The sequence below is a fragment of the Felis catus genome, chromosome X (assembly GCF_018350175.1).
Source record: "Felis catus isolate Fca126 chromosome X, F.catus_Fca126_mat1.0, whole genome shotgun sequence".
NCBI classification, from domain to species: domain Eukaryota; kingdom Metazoa; phylum Chordata; class Mammalia; order Carnivora; family Felidae; genus Felis; species Felis catus.
In genome coordinates this window covers 44,729,612-44,748,250 of record NC_058386.1, presented here as the reverse complement: position 1 = coordinate 44,748,250, position 18,639 = coordinate 44,729,612, and the positions used below count along the sequence as shown (strand labels likewise).

The window sequence follows — 18,639 nt, the reverse complement described above, 5'->3', positions numbered from 1 at the left end:
CTGCTTTGGCAGGCTTCCTCAAAGTAGTATAAGCATCGGAGTGCAAAATCTGAACTTTTACCAGTCCACTACCATGGGGGAAGTGCCTGGCTTAAAGGTGCTCAAGTGGTGTAGCTGCGCAAAATCCCAGGATTGACAGCGTGGTCTGAGGAAACCTTGGGTCACAAAAAAGACTGGACCTGGATGTGCCAACATGCTATGCTGTTTCCAGGTTTAAGAGAGGGGACTTCCTCTAGTTGAGGGCAGCGAGCATGCAGGGGTGCCGGCTTTCTGCTCTGTTTTGACATAAACTCTGTGAACAGCTGCGCAGTGGCGCCACTGCATTTCTCCGCATGGGCGGGCAAAAGGGAGGCGAGACACTCCCCCGGAGGAACAGTGTGGGTTAGCACCATGGCAGTCCCTAAAACTTGGAGTTTTGAAGCTGTGTTGCGTGCCTGAGAGGAAAGAAGAAAAAAGAAAAAGAGAAAGAAAAAGGAAGAAAAAGAAAAAAAAAGAAAAGAAAAAAAAGCTTGGACACAGGCAGGATGAACACGGGGTTCAGTCCAAAACCGGGGACAAAAGAGGGGTGAGTAATTGCGCTTTTGTGAGGTTTCCCTGAAGAGTGAGGGCGCAAACTTTCAGCTCCAGGGCTGTAAAGCGGGGCGCCGCCAAACGTATTCCACCCTTCCGAGCGGAAAGCCCTCAGGGAGCATAATAGCGCCACCTAGTGGAGGCCAGTGTCATTTACACCAAGCTCCGCCCCCCCCCCCCCCCCCCCCCCCCGCACCCTGGAGGTGCATTTCCACTGCAATGCTTCAGCCTGAGAATCAGTGCAGCAGGCACCTCTCCCAGAAGACCAGCACAACTTGCTTGTACCAAATCTACTGATAGGATCTAAGGTCTGTTTTACTTTTATTATTTTTTTTCATTATTTTTCCTATTTTTCAAATTCCTTTTTTGTCACTCTTATTTTTATTTTTATATATACATATACCTTTATTTTTTATTTTATTGTTTTTTATTGTTTTCATTTATTTTATTGTATATATTTTTTTCATTTTTGGATCTAGATTATTTTATTTACTGTTTATTTTTGAGAGAGAGAGAGACAGAGAGAGAGAGAGAGAGAGAGAGAGAGAGAGAGAGAGACACCAAGTGTGAGCAGGGGAGAGGCAGATACAGAATCTGAAGCAGGCTCCAGGCTCTGAGATGTCAGCATAGAGCCCAGCGCTCTAAATGCTTAATGCACATTTCTCTAAGCCTCTATTAATTTGTCTTTATACTTTTTTTCTCTCTGATTTTAGGATTGCCTCATCTCTACCAATCTCTCTTTAAGTTCACTTTCTTCTGCCAAAACAAATTTATTCTTGAGGCTCTCTTGTGAATTTTTCATTTCAGTTATTCTACTTTTCATATCCAGAAGTTCCATTTGGCTTCAGTTTATAATTTTTCTTTCCAGATCGTCTCTGTTTTGAGACCTTGTCATCATACCTTCCTTTCTTTAAACGTAGTTTCCTTTACTTATTTGAACACAGGTATAATAGGTGCTTTGATGTCTTTTTCTGCTATATCCAATTCTGGGCGCTCTCACAGGCAGTTTGTGTTGCCTGATTTTTTTACACTGTGCATAGGTCACACCTTCCTATTTCTTTCTAGACCTCATGATTTTTGTTGAAAACTGGGGAGTTTAGGTAGTATATTGTAGCAAGTCTGGTATTGATCTCCCTGGGTTGTTGTTTGCCTATTTGTTTAGTCATGTGGCTGGACAAGATCAGTGAAGTCTATTTCGCTGCAATGTGCAGCTTCTGATGTCACCACCACCAAAAGGGCACAGCCTTGGGCATGCACATGGTCCCCCTGACTCCCCTCTCCCCCATGGGTAACTGTTGTTTGGGCCAGGATGTTTTTCATGGTCTCTTTTCCTGGTAGTTTTGTTAAACTTCTGGATAGACTGACTCTAGTGGTTTCACATCCATCTGTTAGCCTCCATTAATTTTCAGCTGCTTGCTTTCTTCTTATCAACAATGCCCTGGGCAATAAATGGATCCACAGTCAGATCCTATTAACTTTGGGACCCTTTGCAGGGGAGAGTCTTTCAGGTCACTCTTTGATGCCCCCTCCAACTCTAGGAGGTTTCTTCTTAGGGATCTCTTTCTCTCCTTCTGTTAAACTTCCAAATGGCCTACCGTTTGGCTTGGTCCCCTCACAGAGCTACCAGACCCCTCCTAAAGACTACTGAGATCTCCATTCTTGTCAACCGTACCCTTAGGCCTGAACTTCCCCATGCTGTTCCAAATAAATTCAGTCGCATTAAGACAGTCTCCCTTAGAAAGAGCTACAGAGTTCGCTTTAGTTATAGCCTCTCCCCTTGGGCAGCACTCCTGCTGCTCCAGAACTTGTAGTGAGGACAGTGGCTCTCTTCCCTCAGGGTGATACCCCTGCTCTACAAACGGCACTCTAGGTCAGGCTGGTAGCTCTCAATCTAGTCAGCTTTACTCCCCTGGTGTGGAAATTCTATCTTATAAGCGAGCTGGGGCAAGGGTGATTAGGGCCCCGTATTCTCAGCTTGTCACACCTGGAGTATTTCTTTGTCCTATGAATGGGGGCCAGGTGAGGTAAGGGAGCAGCAGTTCTCTCACCTGCACTTGAGTGAAATAGAATTTCTGAAATGCGGCACTGAGAATGAGGGGAAGAGAGTCTGGCAGCCTGCCTCTCCCATGGAGACATAGTAGCTCCAAAGTGGGAGGGCAGGAGAAGGCGCTCCAGCTTCTTGGCTATAGCTAGCCAGAGTTTCCATCATACTGAGCCAGGAGGGAGAAGAGCAGAAGAGTAAATTGTGGCTCAGATGCCACAGTCTCTCATTGTTCTCATTGATACTTAGTAGATTTGCATGAATTAATGTTTCTTCATTTGCTATATACTCCTTGAACAATTTCTAGAGGCTTTAAGTGATATTTTATATGTGTAACTTTCACCAGTTTGATTTTTTTTTTCCTCTGGCAAATGTATGGTGACAGATGGTGGCTACACTTGTGATGAGCACAGTATGATGTTTAAACTTGTTGAATCGCTATGTTGTACACCTGAAACTAATGTAATATTGTGGGTCAACTACACTCCATTTTTTTAAGTATAAAAATAACTAAATCATAGTAAAACACAACCAACAAATCTTGTGCATTAATGCCAAGAGTACTCAAAGTTTGTAGCCTTAAACACATTTACTACAGGGGAAAAAACTGAATATTCATGGAAAAAAATTACTCAACTTGAGAAGCTAGAAAGACACCCACAAAATAACTACAAAGAGTATTAATAAACATAAAACAGACATTTGTCAAGTAAGAACTAAACGTAAAATAGTAACCCATCCAACCGATATCTGGTTCTTTGTAAAGACAACCAAATAGAGACACATTTGCCAGATGTGATTAAAAGTAAGAACAGAGAACAGTACCAGGAATTAGGAGGTTTTGAAGGCATTTTAAAAACTTTAAGAATGTTTGCACAAATTGATTCCAGTGAATTCTAATAACATAATTATTACAATTGGCCTAAGGAAAAGAAACATGAATACAGCAATAATTAATAGAGACTGAAACTAGTAAAAAGACTCCTAAAATGAAACTATAATCGATAATACTGCAGATGATTATAGTACAGCTGATCATTATGCAGATAACTAGCACATTATATATGTTGTTTCATTGCACTAAAAAAAAAAAAAAAGTGAAGGCCACCTAAATTATTTTTCTAGTTTAGCATAACTCTGATGCCAAAACCTGACAAGAATTCACCTCAGTTTAGAAAATGGATGCCAGTCATTAAAACAGTGCGATTCTGATGCAGAAATAGACAAATCGATCAATGTAACAGAATCTTCCACGCATATATGAGAACTTAATTTACGATAAGCTGTCATTTCAAGTCTATGGAGAGAAGTCGCAATTGAGACAGTTGTGGCTATGCATTTATTTACTTTTTAATATTTATTTTTTTAAATTTTTCAACACTTATTTATTTTTGAGACAGAGCATGAACAGGGGAGGGTCAGAGAGAGGGAGACACAGAATCCAAAGCAGGCTCTAGGCTCCGAGCTGTCAGCACAGAGCCTGACACGGGGCTCGAACTCACGAACTGAACCGTGAGATCATGACCTGAGCCGAAGTCGGACACTTAACTGACTGAGCCACCCAGGTGCCCCATATCCATTTAGAATAGTATACACATTCTTGTAATAAAGCATTCACACACATACAAAAGCATCCCAGTTGACTAAATGTGCTTACCTTGAGAAAGCAAACCTTAAGAGCATCAGAAGGAAACTTCAGATTGTTTTTATAATATTGGGTAGGAATGGGCTTCTTTAAATAATACCAAATGTGGAACACGTAAAAATACTCAGGCTGGACTATCTGTATGATGAAAGAAACCATCATCAAAGGTAAAAGATAACAGAGTTCCACCTACTAGAGGACAGCTGAAGAAACTCCACAGACACAGTCCCCAGAGAAACAAGCAAATTTGGTAAAAACAAAAACAGAAACAACACACACACACAGCTATTTTAAAAATAACTATTAAATGTCTCTGGAAATTGTCCTAAGAATGTACAGCAAATGAAGAAACATTTATTCAAAAAATCTCTACTAAACTGGTGAGAACAGAGAGAGTCTGACATTGGAACCATGATCTGCTCCCTCCCACCTACCTCTCCAGCTCCTTTTGATGTTAGTCCACTCCAGGTAGGTATCACCAGGAAGATGTGGCTCCTTCTCCCCTCAGCTCCCAATTATTGGTTACCCATACCTTACCAGTAAGGGCAGGACACCAGTATTTCTCATCCTCCAATTCCAAATTGAAGAGGCTAAAGTCTTAGTGAGTGAGGCCAAGAGGTCAGGGGCTTCTTTTCTCCAGCCAGTCCCCACTCAGAGGATTGAGGGGCTACACTGGCCACAGCAGGCTGAGAATACTGCAGTCCTGATGGCTCTTGCCCCAGTTTGATCACAAGACACAGGTTCCAAATATAAGCAGTGAGCCTAGAAGACCAGAGGCTACTGCCCAACCCAGAGTCCAGAATAGTGGCTCAAAATTTTTTTCCCAAGGAGAAGCATTCCACAAGAAAGAGAGCTCCTAAGCTCTCCCCCAAAGGAACAGACTTTATCTGAAACAGAGTGGGAGAATTCAAGCCTAAGAGAGCTCTTGAAAATAATAGCTCCTCTAAATTAAGAACAATAAGCAAAACCTTAGGCCAGCTATAGGTTCACCAGGGAGAACCAGGGAGAAAGACAGCCAAGAAGAGGCCTCCTGGGGTCTGAACAAACCTCAGAGAAGCTGCTAAAGAATATTCCCACCTGAATTTAATCAGATCAGGTTGTGGCACTATTTATGCACCAGGGCACTGTTGAAAACAATTAACAACGAAATTGGCGATTAGTGGAGCCTAACAGGTGAGTGTAATAAGAAATGAAGTAGACAGCTTAGCAGAGGGATCAGAGAAGGAGACAAAAAGAGCCCTGCGAACATTCCTGTCATTCCAGAGTGGCCCTGTGTACACCCAAGTCTGCAGGGACTGAGGAGCTGCGACAAAGACTTCATACTTTGGGGTAAACAGACATAACTAAAAGAGTCTAGCCAAGTCACTAGGTAATTAAACAAGCAAATAGCAGCAAAAACAAGCCCCAGGGAGGGGGGGGGGGACGGAACCTGCATCCAGAGTGCTAAAATATATTAACCTCACTGCTCAATTAAGAAAACAATGATGGGATATCCAAAGAAGCAGGAACAAAAACAAGCAATGGAAACTGCCTGTGAAAGGGCTGGTATGTTGGATTTAACAGAAAAAGTCTTCAACCCAGCCAATATTAATATGTTCTAAGAATTGAAGGAAATCATGCTTAAAGAAGTAAACTATGATGACATTTCTCATTAAACAGAGACTACCCATAAAGAGATACAGATTATAAAAAGAACCAGATGGATAGTTTGGAGTTAAAAATTTCATTAACCAAAGAGTTTACTACAGGGACTCAATAATATATTGGTGTTGGCAGAAGAAATAACGCAAAATTGAAAATAGAGTTATGCAATCCTAAAATCAGAGAGAAAAAAAGAATGCAGTAAAATGAGCATCGTGTCAGAAACACGTGAGATACCTTTAAAAGCACCAACCTACAAGTAATAAGATTACCAAAAGGAGAGGCCACAAGAGGTAGTGCAAAAAATATCCAACGAAATAATGACTAAAAGTGTCTAAGTATATTAATCTACACATCCAGGAAGAACAAACAATTCCAAGTAGTATAAATATGAAGAGATCCATGTCCAGACACATCATAGTAAAAATGCTGAGGGCCAAAGTCAAAGAGAAAGTCTTGAGAGCATCAAGAGAAATGTTAACTCATCACTTACAAGGTAAACCCATTAAGATTAACAGGCGATGTCTTATTAGGAAAACAAGTTAAAATGGAGTCCAGAAACAGCGGGATGACATATTCAAAGTGCTGAACGAAGAAAACAAAACAAAACAAACAAACAAAAAACACCCTGTCAACTAAAACTCTTCTATCCTGCAAAATTGTCTTTCAAAAGCAAAAGCAGAAGAAAAACTCCCAGATAAACAAACACTGAGAGAATTCAATTCCTGGCAGACTTATTTGCAAGGAATAGTAAAAGAATTTCTTCAGACTAAAAGCATGCAAGCCTAGATGTAAAATTAAATATGCATTAAAAAAAAAAAACAAAGAACACTGGCAAAGGCAATTCTACAATTATAAAATAAAGTATAAAATGCATAAATTTTCTTCTCTATCCTCTGTTTTAAAAAGCAGTTTTATAAATTAATATGGATATAATTGGCTGGTTGGGCATCTAATTTTTGAAATGTAAATATATTTGACAATAATAGCACAAAGGAGGTAGGTGGGAGCAGAGTTGTATTTGACTAAGGAAATGACACAAGATGGTAATTCAAACCCACAGGAAGAAACGAATAGAACTACCTTGGTTTAATAACAAACTCTATAATTATGTACTTGCTCTTTTCTCTTCTCTCAACTTCTTTAGTAGACATACATCCAAACATTACTTATATAAATTCTCATAACAAAAATGGTTGGGTCTGTAATAAGCATGAATTTAATATCTATAACAATATTACAACAGGGGTGCCTGGGTGACTCAGTCGGTTAAGCGTCTGACTCTTGGTTTTGGCTCGGGTCATGATCTCATGGTTCTTGGGTTTGAGCCTCACATTGGGCTCAGCACTGCTGGTGCAGAGCTTGCTTAGGATTCTCTCTCTCTCTCTCTCTCTCTCTCTCTCTCTCTGTCTCTTCCCTCCCCTGCTAGCGCTCTCTCTCTCTCTCTCTCTCTCTCTCTCTCTCTCTCTCTCCCTCTCTCCCAAAAATAAGTAAATAAAAAAAAACTATATTATCACAAAAAATGTGGAACAGTGTATAGAGCGCCATTAAAAACATTTCAATGTATCCCTGGAATTAATATAAACCTGGAAGAGATTCTCATAATTTGAAATGTTATGGAAAGGCCTAGAGAGAGCACTAATAAATAACTTTAAAAATAATAAAACAACACTAGAAAATATTTGCTTAATAAAAAAAGAAAGCATTGAAGCAGGAAAAAAGAAACAAAATTATTTGAGACCTATAGAAAAGAAAAGGTAAAATGCAGGCATTAATCTAACTTTATCAATAATAACATCAAATGTGAGTGAACTAGACAATCCAATCAAGAATCAGAGATTGTCAGATTGGAATAAAAAAGGGAGCTCTCTCTACCTGGTATCTCACCTCTGTGTCAGTGCAGTTAGGCATCAGCAAATCAATGAGAGGAGAGAGGAGACCCCTGCTCTTGGGCACCCGCAGGAACTTACTCCAGCTCCAGACACACCGTAAACACTTTCATGTAATGGAAGATAAGCTGTGAAATCGCATTTCTAAACCACAAGACACTTGTGTAAAAACTGCATTCCATGCCAGGACTGAAATGTTCCAAAGCTCAGTTCGTATTTTCTTTTAGAAATTATTTTGCCAAGGAGAAAGGGAAGATGGCGGCATAGGAGGATGCTGGGCTCACCCCACGTCCTGCTGATCACTTAGATTCCCCCTACACCTGTGTAAATAACCCAGAAAGCCGCCAGAAGATTAGCAGAATGGAGTCTCCAGAGCCAAGCGCAGACAAGAGGCCCACGGAAGAAGGGCCCCTCCTGAAGTGGATCACCTAAGGAGAAGCGAGCTAAGCCTGCCCCTCCTGCCCCCATGCACCTTGCCTACCCACCTCAATTATACGCCAGATCCCCAGCATCACAAGCCTGGCAGTGTGGAAGTAGCCCAGATGGGCCACGCCACCCCACAGAGAATCCCGCCCCTAGGAGAGGGGAAGAGAAGGCACACACCAGTCTGACTGTGGCCCCAGCAATGGGCTGGGGGCACACATCAGGTCGGACTGCGGCCCCGCCCACCAACTCCAGTTACACACCACAGCACAGGGGAAGTGCCCTGCAGGTCCTCACCACTCCAGGGACTATCCAAAATGACCAAGCGGAAGAATTCCCCTCAGAAGAATCTCCAGGAAATAACAACAGCTAATGAACTGATCAAAAAGGATTTATATAATATAACAGAAAATGAATTTAGAATAATAGACATAAAATTAATCGCTGGGCTTGAAAACAGTATAGAGGACAGCAGAGAATCTCTTGCTACAGAGATCAAGGGACTAAGGAACAGTCACGAGGAGCTGAAAAGCGCTTTAAACGAAATGCAAAACAAAATGGAAACCACCACGGCTCGGATTGAAGAGGCAGAGGAGAGAAGAGGTGAACTAGAAGATAAAGTTATGGAAAAAGAGGAAGCTGAGAGAAAGAGAGATAAAAAAATCCAGGAGTATGAGGGGAAAATTAGAGAACTAAGTGATACACTAAAAAGAAATAATATACGTATAATTGGTATCCCAGAGGAGGAAGAGAGAGGGAAAGGTGCTGAAGGGGTACTTGAAGAAATAATAGCTGAGAACTTCCCTGAACTGGGGAAGGAAAAAGGCATTGAAATCCAAGAGGCACAGAGAACTCCCTTCAGACGTAACTTGAATCGATCTTCTACATGACATATCATAGTGAAACTGGCAAAATACAAGGATAAAGAGAAAATTCTGAAAGCAGCAAGGGGTAAAAGTGCCCTCACATATAAAGGGAGACCTATAAGACTTGTGACTGATCTCTCTTTTGAAACATGACAGGCCAGAAAGGATTGGCACAATATCTTCACTGTGCTAAACAGAAAAAAATATGCAGCCGAGAATCCTTTATCCAGCAAGTCTGTCATTTAGAATAGAAGGAGAGATAAAGGTCTTCCCAAACAAACAAAAACTGAAGGAATTTGTCACCACTAAACCAGCCCTACAAGAGATCCTAAGGGGGATCCTGTGAGACAAAGTACCAGAGACATCACTACAAGCAGAAAACATCCAGACATCACAATGACTCTAAACCAGTGTCTGTCTATAATAACACTGAATGTAAATGGATTAAATGCGCCAACCAAAAGACATAGGGTATCAGAATGGATAAAAAAACAAGTCCCATCTATTTGCTGTCTACAAGAGACTCAATTTAGACCTGAGGACACCTTTAGATTGAGAGTGAGGGGTTGGAGATCTATTTATCATGCTACTGGAAGCCAAAAGAAACCTGGAGTAGCCATATTATATCAGACAAACTAGACTTTCAATTAAAGGCTGTAACAAGAGATAAAGAAGGGCATTATATAATAATCACAGGGTCTATCCATCAGGAAGAGCTAACAGTTATAAATGTCTATGCGCCGAATACCGGAGCCCCCAAATATATAAAACAATTACTCATAAACACAAGCAACCTTATTGATAAGAATGTGGTAATTGCAGGGGACTTTAACACCCACTTACAGAAATGGATAGATCATCTAGACACACGGACAATAAAGAAACAAGGGCCCTGAATGATACATTGGATCAGATGGACTTGACAGATCTATTTAGAACTCTGCATGCCAAAGCAACAGAATATACTTTCTTCTCAAGTGCACATGGAACCTTCTCCAAGATAGATCATATACTGGGTCACAAAACAGCCCTTCATAAGTTTACAAGAATTGAAATTATACCATGCATACTTTCAGACCACAATGCTATGAAGCTTGAAATCAACCACAGGAAAAAGTCTGGAAAACCTACAAAAGCATGGAGGTTAAAGAACACCCTACTAAAGAATGAGTGGGTCAACCAGGCAATTAGAGAAGAAATTAAAAAATATATGGAAACAAACGAAAATGAAAATACAACAATCCAAACGCTTTGGGACGCAGCGAAGGCAGTCCTGAGAGGAAAATACATTGCAATCCAGGCCTATCTCAAGAAACAAGAAAAATCCCAAATACAAAATCTAACAGCACACCTAAAGAAAATAGAAGCAGAACAGCAAAGGCAGCCTAAACCCAGCAGAGGAAGAGAAATAATAAAAATCAGAGCAGAAATACACTATATAGAATCTAAAAAAAATGGTAGAGCAGATCAAGGAAACCAAGAGTTGGTTTTTTGAAAAAATAAACAAAATTGACAAACCTCTAGCCAGGCTTCTCAAAAAGAAAAGGGAGATGACCCAAATAGATAAAATCATGAATGAAAATGGAATTATTACAACCAATCCCTCAGAGATACAAACAATTATCAGGGAATACAATGAAAAATTATATGCCAACAAATTGGACAACCTGGAAGAAATGGACAAATTCCTGAACACCCACACTCTTCCAAAACTCAATCAGGAGGAAATAGAAATCTTGAACAGACCCATAACCAGCGAAGAAATTGAATTGGTTATCAAAAATCTCCCAACAAATAAGAGTCCACGACCAGAAGGCTTCCCAGGGGAGTTCTACCAGACATTTAAAGCAGAGATAATACCTATCCTTCTCAAGCTTTTCCAAGAAATAGAAGGGGAAGGAAAACTTCCAGACTCATTCAATGAAGCCAGTATTACTTTGATTCCTAAACCAGACAGAGACCCAGTAAAAAAAGAGAATGACAGGCCAATATCCCTGATGAATATGGATGCAAAATTTCTCAATAAGATACTAGCAAATTGAATTCAATGGCATATAAAAAGAATTATTCACCATGATCAAGTGGGATTCATTCCTGGGATGCAGGGCTGGTTCAACATTCGCAAATCAATCAACGTGATACATCACATTAACAAAAAAAAAAGAGAAGAACCATATGATCCTGTCAATCGATGCAGAAAAGGCCTTTGACAAAATCCAGCACCCTTTCTTAATAAAAACCCTTGAGAAAGTCGGGATAGAAGGAACATACTTAAAGATCATAAAAGCCATTTATGAAAAGCCCACAGCTAACATCATCCTCAACGGGGAAAACTTAGCGCTTTTTCCCTGAGATCAGGAACGTGACAGGGATGCCCACTCTCACCGCTGCTGTTTAACATAGTGCTGGAAGTTCTAGCATCAGCAATCAGACAACAAAAGGACATCAAAGGCATCAAAATTGGCAAAGATGAAGTCAACCTTTCACTTTTTGCAGATGACATGATATTATACATGGAAAATCCGATAGACTCCACCAAAAGTCTGCTAGAACTGATACATGAATTCAGCAAAGTGGCAGGATACAAAATCAATGTACAGAAATCAGTTGCATTCTTATACACTAACAATGAAGCAACAGAAAGACAAATAAAGAAACTGATCCCATTCACAATTGCACCAAGAAGCAGAAAATACCTAGGAATAAATCTAACCAAAGATGTAAAGGATCAGTATGCTGAAAACTATAGAAAGCTTATGAAGGTAATTGAAGAAGATTTAAAGAAATGGAAAGACATTCCCTACTCATGGATTGGAAGAATAAATATTGTCAAAATGCCAATACTACCCAAAGCTATCTACACATTCAATGCAATCCCAATCAAAATTGCACCAGCATTCTTCTCGAAACTAGAACAAGCAATCCTAAAATTCATATGGAACCACCAAAGGCCCCGAATAGCCAAAGTAATTTTGAAGAAGAAGACCAAAGCAGGAGGCAGCACAATCCCAGACTTTAGCCTCTACTACAAAGCTGTCATCATCAAGACAGCATGGTATTGGCACAAACAAAGACACATAGACCAAAGGAATAGAATAGAAACCCCAGAACTAGACCCACAAACGTATGGCCAACTCATCTTTGACAAAGGAGGAAAGAACATCCAATGGAAAAAAGACAGTCTCTTTAACAAATGGTGCTGGGAGAACTGGACAGCAACATGCAGAAGGTTGAAACTAGACCACTTTCTCACACCATTCACAAAAATAAACTCAAAATGGATAAAGGACCTGAATGTGAGACAGGAACCCATCCAAACCTTAGAGGAGAAAGCAGGAAAAGACCTCTCTGACCTCAGCCGTAGCAATCTCTTACTCGACACGTCCCCAAAGGCAAGGGAATTAAAAGCAAAAATGAACTACTGGGACCTTATGAAGATAAAAAGCTTCTGTACAGCAAAGGAAACAACCAACAAAACTAAAAGGCAACCAACGGAATGGGAAAAGATATTTGCAAATGACATATCAGACAAAGGGCTAGTATCCAAAATCTATAAAGAGCTCACCAAACTCCACACCCGAAAAACAAATAACCCAGGGAAGAAATGGGCAGAAAACATGAATAGACACTTCTCTAAAGAAGACATCCTGATGGCCAACAGGCACATGAAAAGATGTTCAACGTCGCTCCTTATCAGAGAAATGCAAATCAAAACCACACTCAGATATCACCTCACACCAGTCAGAGTGGCTAAAATGAACAAATCAGGAGACTTTATATGCTGGAGAGGATGTGGAGAAACGGGAACCCTCTTGCACTGTTGGTGGGAATGCAAATTGGTGCAGCCGCTCTGGAAAGCAGTGTGGAGGTTCCTCAGAAAATTAAAAATAGACCTACCCTATGACCCAGCAATAGCACTGCTAGGAATTTATCCAAGGGATATAGGAGTACTGATGCATAGGGGCACTTGTACCCCAATGTTTATAGCAGCACTCTCAACAATAGCCAAATTATGGAAAGAGCCTAAATGTCCATCAACTGATGAATGGATAAAGAAATTGTGGTTTATATACACAATGGAATACTACGTGGCAATGAGAAAAAATGAAATATGGCCTTTTGTAGCAACGTGGATGGAACTGGAGAGTGTGATGCTAAGTGAAATAAGCCATACAGAGAAAGACAGATACCATATGGTTTCACTCTTATGTGGATCCTGAGAAACTTAACAGAAACCCATGGGGGAGGGGAAGGAAAAAAAAAAGAGTTTACAGTGGGAGAAAGCCAAAGCATAAGAGACTGTTAAAAACTGAGAACAAACTGAGGGTTGATGTGGGGTGGGAGGGAGGGTTGGGTGGGTGATGGGTATTGAGGAGGGCACCTTTTGGGATGAGCACTGGGTGTTGTATGGAAACCAATTTGACAATAAATTTCATATATTAAAAAAATAAAAATAAATAAATTAAAAAAAGTGGAGATCCAACCATATACCGTCTACAAGAGACACATGTTAGATTTGAATTTACCTACAGGTTAAAAGAAAAAGGATAGAAAAACATGTATTATGCAAGCAGCAATTATAAAAGGCTATGTTGTCAATGCCAGTATCAGTACAAAAGACTATAAAGCAAAAAAATATTACTACAAATAAAGGGAAATTTTTATAATTTAAAAAGTCCATTACAGGGAATTTATAAACATTATAAACATATACGCACTTCATTTTTTTTAAACATACATGCACTTCATAACAGGGCACCAGAATGTGTAAAGCAAAGGCCAATAGCCAAGGCCAGCCAGGCTAATAGCAGCATGATGGGTCAGTATGAAAACCCAGACTGACCAGTCTTTTTCAAATAGGATAGAATACTAAACCAACAGTTACTGAACATAGGTTTGTCTGCTTTTGGCTTCTTATTGCTGAGAAACTAAAGATACTTTGATCTGTTGGTTAACATGCTTTGTGCCTTATTAAGGACTGTACTATGAAAAAAAGACATAGCTAAAAATTATGAAATATATTCATAAATTTGTCAGTCTAAAGAATTCTGGTGTAATAACTCACAATTTGTTACCAGTTAGTTTTTAGTGGAGACTAAAGTTTCTAAGTAAAATTTTGAGAAATAATACTGAGACTGTTGAAAAATGATAAAGACAGCAACTCTATATGTAGGAAATTAGGAGATATATAAGAAGGTATAAGGAATGAGAATACAGTTTTGTTGATGGTAAAGAAAATAATTTTGTCCTGAAACGAAGACTGCTTATTTAGAGAGGGGAAATTTAGGACAAAATTAAATGAAAAAGAAAGTTGTAGGAGGTTTATGAAGGAGCATCTTTGGAAAAGAATTTTATGTGTGGTCAGGAGTGACTAATATTGGAATATGTGAGCTTTAAAAGTATACTGATAGAAAATTAAAATTTGCCTTTTTTCTGTTAAAAAGACAGGGCTGCCTTGGATTGTTGGTCTGCTCTTGAGAAGAAATTATAAACAAAGTGTTTTTTTTACCTATCTACCCCAAAACCTAGGTTTCTGTACTTATTTTTATGAAGTCTTTAATTACTTAAGAAAACTAAAACTTTTCAATATTAATGGAGTTAAGTTTTGCTAACACCCATACAACCTTCCATAAAATGCCTTATGGCAATCTTGATTGAACAGATACTTATACATTAGGTTGCATAATAATCTATGATTCTATGTAGGCACATGCTTTAAAACATTCTGAGTTAGTTTTTTTTTCAAACAAAATTCCCAGAAATTCAAATCCTAAATGAAGCATTTTTGACTAATTGGGTTTGTTATTTGGTATGTTAAGTCACATGGGAAGCATTGTCAATCAAATGATGACAAATTTTCTTAGGTTATCATTGTGGGTAAATGCTATAACTGTTATAAAATTCTATGAAATTCCTAAAGTTTTAATATGTCCTGTTATAATGTCATCACCTAAAATTCTGATTATTAAAATGTGTGTTATAAAAATAACCAAATTTCCTTGTCAACTGCATTGTAATGAACTCTCATCAGTCTCATCAAACCACGCCCATTTTTGAGTCTTTTGTCATTTATAGCTACTGTTAAGATGCCCTTGCAAAATGCGTTTCAGCTTCAAGGAGATTCCCAAAAAGGACTTTTGACAAATACAGATTTCTGATACCCTTAAGGTCATAAAACTAAACTGAGTAAGGATTTCTGAAATGAACTGAAAACTACATTCTAACAGAACAAAAATTAATAACATGGGACTAAATGAATTAAGGAAGATGTTTGTAGTTTTTATGACACTTGTTTGAAAATATTGCTGTTTCTCTGATGTTTGTTCTTCCAGATTGAAGGAAACTTTTTCTCCTTAGGTATCTATAACTTATAGAAATGTGATAAAATATTTGTTTATGAAGAAATTGAAGCATTTATCTTTTCTCCCTACCCAAACCCTCCAGAACTTAGAAACTGTCGCTGAGTATTCTTTCATGGCAATTGTAATTACTTACATAAGTTCAATAAAAATCTGTTCTTCTTATAACAGGACACTCTTGGAAACATTGGTTATATGACCCAGGCTTTGACTGGAATGTCATATTTGAGAGAGACATACATAGACTCAGATATGACCAGACAGCTTTAAGAAATGAAGATTGACTTTATGGAGCCAATAAAGCCCCTTGGGAATTTAAGCCTGATACCCTGCTTACAGAGTTCCCCAGCCTTACCATCCCTGCAGACTGAAGCTAGTCAACTTGAGGTAAACTTCAGAGAAATTGTCACAGTAGCTCATATACAGATAATGTCTATGCCTATTGCTCTATAGGCCTATTGATCTATAGGATCACCAGAAACATTTTTTTTTACTAATTTTAGTTTAATTAGTTATATTTTTTCTTTTTTTTTAACTTTATTTTTTCTTTTTTTTTAATTTTTTATCCAAATTAGTTAGCATATAGTGTAACAATGATTTCAGGAGTAGATTCCTTAATGCCCCTTACCCATTTTAACCCATCCCTCGTCCCACAACCCCTCTAGTAACCCTGTTTGCTCTCCATATTTAAGAGTCTCTTATGTTTTGTCCCCCTCACTGTTTTTATATTATTTTTGTTTCCCCTCCCTTATGTTCATCTGCTTTGTCTCTTAAAGTCCTCATATGAGTGAAATCATATGATTTTTGTCTTTCTCTGACTAATTTCACTTAGCATAATACCCTCCAGTGCCATCCACGTAGTTGCAAATGGCAAGATTTCATTCTTTTTGAGTGCCGAGTAATACTCCATTGTATATATATACCATATTTTCTTTATCCATGTATCCATCGATGGACATTTGGTCTCTTTCCATACTTTGGCTATTGTTGATAGTGCTGCTATAAGCATGGGGGTGCATGTGTCCCTTCGAAACAGCACACCTGTATCCCTTGGATAAATGCCTAGTAGTGCAATTCCTGGGTCATAGGGTAGTTCTATTTTTAGTTTTTTAAGGAACCTCCATGCTGTTTTATAGAGTAGCTGCACCAGCTGGAATTCCCACCAACAATGCAAAAGAGATCCTCTTTCTCCCCATCCTCGCCAACATCTGTTGTTGCCTGAGTTGTTAATGTTAGCCATTCTGACAGGTGTAAGGTGGTGTCTCATTGTGGTTTTGATTTGTATTTCCCTGATGATGAGTGATGTGGAGCATTGTTTCATGTGTCGGTTGGCCATCTGGATGTGTTCTTTGGAGAAGTGTCTATTCATGTCTTTTGCCTATTTCTTCACTGGATTATTTGTTTTTTGGGTGTTGAGTTTTATAAGTTCTTTGTAGATTTTGGATACTAACCCTTTATCTGATATGTCATTTGCAATATCTTCTCCCATTCTGTCGGTTGCCTTTTAGTTTTGATGATTGTTTCCTTCGCTGTGCAGAAGGTTTTTATTTTGATGAGGTCTCAATAGTTCATTTTTGGTTTTGTTTCCCTTGCCTCTGGAGACGTGTTGAGTAAGAAGTTGCTACAGGCAAGATCAAAGAGGTTTTTGCCTGCTTTCTCCTCGAGGATTTTTATGGCTGCCTGTCTTACATTGAGATCTTTCATCCGTTTTGAGTTTATTTTTGTGTATGGTGTAAGAAAGTGGTCCAGGTTCATTCTCCTGCATGTCGTTGTCCAGTTTTCCCAGCACCACTTGCTGAAGAGACTGTCTTTATTCCATTGGATATTGTTTCCTGCTTTGTCAAAGATTAGTGGCCTATGTTTGTGGGTCCATTTCTGGGTTCTCTATTCTATTATATTTATCTGAGTGTCTCTTCTTGTGCCAGTACCATACCGTCGTTGATTACAGCTGTGTAGTATAGCTTGAAGTCTGGGATTGTGATGCCTCCTGCTTTGGTTTTCTTTTTCAAGATTGCTTTGGCAATTAGGGGTCTTTTCTGGTTCCATACAAATTATAGGATTGTTTATTGTAGCTCTGTGAAGAATTTTGATGTTATTTTGATAGGGATTGCATTGAATATGTAGATTGCTTTGGGTAGTATCGACATTTTAACAATATGTGTTCTTCCTATCCAGAAGCATGGAATATTTTTCTTTTTTTGGTGTGTGTTCTTCAATTTCTTTCGTAAGCTTTCTAGAGTTTTCAGTGTATAGGTTTTTCACCTCTTTGGTTAGACTTATTCCTAGGTATTTTATGTTTTTTTGTGCAACTGTAAATGGGATCGATTCCTTGATTTCTCTTTCTGTCGCTTCATTGTTGGTGTATAGGAATGCAACCGATTTCTGTGCATTCATTTTATATCCTGCAACTGTACTGAATTCATGAGTCAATTCTAGCAGTTTTTTGGTGGAATCATTTGGATTTTCCATATAGAGTATCAAGTCATCTGCGAAGATTGAAAGTTTGACCTCGTCCTGGCCAATTTGGATGCCTTTTATTTCTTTGTGTTGTCTGATTGCAGAGCCTAAGACTTCCAATAGTATGTTGAATTACAGTAGCAAGAATGGACATCCCTGTCTTGTTCCTGACCTTAGGGGAAATCTCTCCGTTTATGATCTCGAGGTATGCTCCTTCTATCCCTACTTTCTTGAGGGTTTTTATCAAGAAACGTTGCTGTATTTTGTCAAATGTTTTCTCTGTATCTATCAAGAGGATCATATGGTTCCTGTCCTTTCTTTGATTGATGTGATGAATCGCGTTGTTTTGCGGATACTGAACCAGCCTTGCATCCCAGGTATAAATCCCACTTGGTTGTAATGAATAATTTTTTTCATGTATTGTTGGATCCGGTTGGCTAATATCTCGTTGAGGATTTTTGCATCCATGTTCATCAGGGAAATTGGTCTATAGTTCTCCTTTTTAGAGGGTCTCTGTCTGGTTTTGGAATCAAGGTAATGCTGGCTTCATAGAAAGCGTTTGGAAGTTTCCTTCCATTCCTATTTTTGGGAACAGTTTCAAGAGAATAGGTATTAACTCTTCCTTAAATGTTTGGTAGAATTCCTCTGGAAAGCCATCTTGTCATGGACTCTTGTTTTTTGGCAGATTTTTGATTACTACTTCGATTTCCTTACTGGTTATGGGTCTGTTCCAATTTTCTATTTCTTC

The 18,639-nt window shown here is 39.0% G+C and overlaps 1 long non-coding RNA gene across 1 annotated transcript in view; it reads right to left on the bottom strand.

Moving 5' to 3' along the window:
* LOC123383462 overlaps window positions 1-5,323 on the bottom strand; it is a 46,486-nt gene extending 41,163 nt beyond the window's left edge. The window contains exon 1 of the long non-coding RNA XR_006593210.1: window positions 4,691-5,323. This is a non-coding gene — a long non-coding RNA (uncharacterized LOC123383462). The remainder of the gene's footprint in view (window positions 1-4,690) is intronic.
* Window positions 5,324-18,639: the final 13,316 nt, after the last annotated feature.